Here is a 5185-nt window from a genome sequence, read left to right as displayed (position 1 = left end):
AGGATAATTCCTTCGTCTAGAGCTGGTGATGATCGTTCGAAGGACGATGATGATGATGTTTCTTGCGAGTGATTTCTCTCTAGGTTTGCCGGATTGGAATCCGACGAGATTGAAATCGAGTTATTATTCATTACTGGTTTTCTTGAAATAGTCGCGACTGTTATAATAATCAATAAGAGTCAAACTTTGTATAGTGAGAGAAGTGCTATGGCTTAAGAGTACGTTGTTGTTGAATTGTTGGTTGTGGAGTTTTGAGAATTTTGCTGCATCTTTGGGCCTGCTGTTCTGTTTACTCCGGGGCCTATTTGGACAAAACCTTTTAGGTTTGTAGGTCCCTTTTCTTTGCTGAGAGTTGGGTCTTCCCCTATTGGGCCCACTTTACTCTTTGTGCTTGTGTTGGGCTGTTCCCGCATGGGCTGTTATTGGGTGAGCTGGCTCTTTGAGAGGGGAGTATTTTTCCTTGTCCCGTGATTTGTGTTAGTAGGGCATTCAGGAATGACATGTACAGGATTAGTCTTAGAGTTATATCAATTTCAAGAAACTCACCGGAGTTTGCATTGAACATTCTGACTTGGATGCCTCTAGTTGGAGTGGAGTTTTTTTTCCTTCCCTTCCTGTGGTGTTGTGGTTTGGACTTGTGGNGCGACCACCAAATACCGTCCAAGCGTATTGGTCGCATTTGGTCGGTAATTGGCCATAACCGACCAAAGTTGGTCGGTTTTTTGGTCACTAATTATCGAATTTCTAGTAGTGGTACAGAAGAGACTCTGGTGAAATTTTTGCAAGACTCTAGATTTAACATTCGAGGACGAATGTTCCTAAGGGGAAGGATGTAACACCCCGTAATTTCATGCTATAAAATTCATATTAAGTGAATCAATATAAGTTGGAGAGCTTAAGTACCTTTACAAAGATAATGATGGGTTAAGGAAGTATCGTGAGGGTTGGAGGTTACACGAATCAAAAATGTAATAACCCGTACTTTTGGGGTAAACCAGGAATGCTTAATAACCTAAGGAGATCATTTTTTATGGTAATTGAGTTATATAATATTCATATGTTTAGTTTTGATGTCAACCAAGTTGTAAAACAAAAGACTGCAAAACTTGTCACAAGTACGTTCATAATTTTACTGAAATTTAGGTCTAATGTCAATGATCTTTTCTCTCAATATACTTGGATTTATGAGGTGATACACCCACGATTTGGAAGATCTACGAGTCTAGTTTTCAACGCATTAAACTGTTCATTGATACGACTTTGAAGTAGAGAGATATTCGCATTTTTGCAAGACTGTGCAAGCAGCTCCCTTTGGGACCCACAAAGTCGATGGAAGCTTATCTTGTTATATAAAGTAGTGGCCTTCATCTACAAGTCTCATTTAGACCAAATCAGACCTCCAAGCACCTCTAAACTTTATGTAAGCATAGACCAAAGGTTCATACACAAATCCAAGGCCGAACCACCTAAGTTCTTAATTAAAAGTGTTGTAGAAGTGGTGGAGATCACTTATATGAGTTCTTCATTAACATTTGATGAGTTGTGAGTTCTTTCAAGTTGATGGAGAGTTGTACTTGGAGTTTTTCTTGCTACTCAAAAGTAAGCTCCTCTTCTCCTACATGTGTTTGATCATATCTAGGCCCTATTTAGGTTGTTTGGTTGAGATGTTGTAAGATAGCACTTGAAAGTTGTTTATGATGTTCTTAAGATGTGTTGGGCTATCTAATGTTGTTTTTATGATGGATATAAGGCTAGAATTTATATGAATGTGATTTTTTTGTGTGCTAGACGTGTTGGATTATTTAGTCATGTTAGTTGTTAAAAGTTGTACGTTGAAGAGTAGATGATGAAAGCGTCTTGTTGAATATATTGTATAACATGTTGAGATTGTTCTTGGTATGTATAGTTGTTGAAGGTGTTGTTGAGTTATAGTTATGAATATATGAATCTATTACAAGGTAACCCCTCTTCCTCTGTATGCACATAGACATGTTAATGTTGTAGTTATACTTAGTCGTTTTAAGATGGAAGTAATGGACGAATGGTGTATTTGAGTCGTTTGTTGTGTTGTGTGGATATGTTGAGCTGGTTTAGTTGTTTAAAGTGGCTGGAAATGTTGGTGTATATGAATTCTTGTGGTGGTTGGTGGTGTTGCAAGTAGTAGAAAGGAGTTAGGGAAAATTGATGTTGTAGAATCATGTTAGAGTGTTATTTATGTTTGATGGTTAGTTAGTATGTTCCTTTATGTTGATAGTAGCATTGTTTACTTGGTTATAGCTTGACTAGTGAAAGGATCTGATTTTGCCATCACTGTAAAAGGATCGACTTAGAGGTATGTAAGGCTTTACCTCTTCTTCCAGCATGATTCCGTAGTGATGTAACCCTTTTAAGAGGTTCAAGGGGACGAGTCCTAGAATATGTTCTATGTTGACGGGTTAAGACCCTCTAATAGTTCAAAAGTGAATGTAGATAAAAAATGAGTTACTCGTAGTTGTAATCCACAGATAATTTCTAGAAATGAGCCGAGACCTTGGGGAACTTATGTTGCATCTACAGCGAGAAGTATAGCCTTCATTTGATGGTTAATTATAAATGGCTCATGAGTAGAAATCACGTACAAAACCTATGAACTAAAGAATTGGCCGAAGTAGTTTTCATTGTTGGTGAAGGTAGCTGCGGAGGATTCCTGATGCTAATCAGAGCGAGATGTAAATTAACAGATGTGATAAGTTTCGTAACAAGAAACTCCTTGTAAACTTAAAGGTTATGAATGAGCGAGTTAAGCGGAGAATAGTACATAAGTAGAAGAACGTAAGGTCACATAAGTTGTGAATCACATTGTACTACCTAACTAGAATAATCGCGTGCATGCGGAAATAGTAATGAAATTCCCTATGTTAAAGAAAGTAAAGATTGAGTTAACGAATGCGACATGTTGTTTGAAAGAATATGAAGTATGAGTCGTACGATGTATCAAATGAATTTGTAAAGGTAAGATTATACAAATCTCGAAAGCCTTTTAATAGTATGTCACGACGAATGTGTAAATCTTAGAATAGTTATGAGTTTCCTTAAAGCTAATGAGTAGGGATTACGAGTAGCCGAATACGAACTAAGAGTTACCGAAAGTACTAGAAGAAGTTATACGTTATAGACACGAGTACCTAGCTTCTACGATATTGATTGTTGCATGTTGTTGTAATGTTATTTATGTATAAGTATGTTTTCTACGGACGGTCTAAAAATACGTAGGTGAATAATGAAGGTTAACATATGGATGGTCTATGAAACGCATAGGTAAGATAAGGGTTGGCTATGGACGGTCCCATCTGTACGCATAGTTGTCGACGCCCTCTTTTTCTCGCGAAATCGGGTTTATGACATTTGGGCGGACAACTCTTTTCCCTTTTAGGAATTGGGTTTTTGGAGTTTGAAGAGTCGCCACCTAATGATTAAGTGCATTAGGACACTAAGAAGGGTTTGAGTTGGAAAACCAGAGTTTGGGCAAGGGCTAGAAATTATCTCGAGGGGAAGGTGTTAGGCACCCCTCAAGATCCACTAGTGTGGTTCCCGGCCATGCTACAATTGTGACTTTAAAGCAAGTAAGCACACAAGACAATTTCACATAAAGACCTCGAGTAGATATGTATAATGGTTACTAAACATGCTGAAATTAGGGACTAGGTGATTTCCTAGTTGTTTGAAAGAATGTCTAAGTGAAAAAAAAGGACCAAATAATGAATATAAACGATCAGATACAGAAGTGGGTGAGCAGAAAATTTTATTTAGAAGAAGAGGACATTGCAAAAATTAAAGGGGAAATTTTAATGACTGAAACAAAATGCAGACTTTTAAAGAACGGAAAATTGTCAATCTAAAATAATTACATAAAGGAAGGGGGTCCTAGGTTTGTAAATACATGGATCATCCATACAACACTGGTAGCCAACCGTACGCATGGTGTTATCGCGTGATCATCATCTCCATGTCTACCCTTCCAACCCCGTTAAGGTATTAAAGCGCGAAATGGTATCGTTACTTATTGCATGCTATTACCCGTCCCGATCCTATCAGTTCCGGAGGCATTGGAACTACTAGTCCTAAAGGGAAGGGAATTGGGGATTTTCAGAAGTTCAAGAAAGGATAAAAATCTAGGCGACAATCAAAACATATAGTCAAATAGGGGGAGACAAACAGCAATTAGGGCTCAGACAGGCATCCTCACTTAAATGCAAATACATAGTATGACTTCAGATACTGGTTAGGTCTTTAATTAAACTAAGGCGTAGGATAGGTTGATTCATCACATATTTCTCAGATGAGGAGTCCGAATTAGCCTTGACTAGATGTAGTTATCAGAACTGATACAGTTAATCAATTACCTACTGGTTTGCCTAGGTGAAACTTATAGGCAGGATACCTAACAATGTAGGAGTATACTGATTTTAAAGAAGAGTTTATTGATTCTAGAAAAGGGATCTGCAGATTTTAAGACTGATTTTAGATTCAAAACGAGGCTGATTCAGTTAATTTGATCCTATAGGCATGATTTCTAAGTGTCATTGATTTTAACAGTTGCAATAATCCTATAGACATGATCTCTAAATTAATTGGTTATTATTAAGCCTAAAGTTGTTTGCCTAGTGGCGTATACATGCAGAAATACCGAAAGACCTATAGGCATGCTTTCTAGATGCTGAAATGCAGAATTATAAAAGGTCCTATAGGCAGATTTTCTAAATGCGAAAATGCATAAATTATGAAGTCCTATAGGCGGGTTTTCTATATGAAATATATGCAGAATCTAAAATAGGATTTTTTATGAAAAATGCAGGATCTAAGGCAGGATCTCTATATGAAAAGTATTGGAAAATGCAGAACTTGACATGATTTGCAGAAAGTAATACCTAATGAGCATGATATCTACCCTTGTGCATACAATAGGTAACCCTCCCCCATTTTTATTATATACCCCATAGTTATTACAAATTATTACAACTTGAATGAATCAGAAAGAGGGAGAATTTGAAAATTACATCAGAATATTCCAGCTACATCTAATCAGCCTAACTCTGACTCAAAGTCCAATAATAGGAGATGAACCAACTTCCAGGATCAGACTTCCAAAAGACTTTCTCATATTTGGAGTGTGTCAAAGTTCCCAAGAGTCTCAAAGGGACTCCGG

The sequence above is a fragment of the Nicotiana attenuata genome, unplaced genomic scaffold (genome assembly GCF_001879085.1).
Source record: "Nicotiana attenuata strain UT unplaced genomic scaffold, NIATTr2, whole genome shotgun sequence".
Taxonomy (NCBI): Eukaryota; Viridiplantae; Streptophyta; class Magnoliopsida; order Solanales; family Solanaceae; genus Nicotiana; species Nicotiana attenuata.
Note: the sequence above shows the minus strand (reverse complement) of the source record.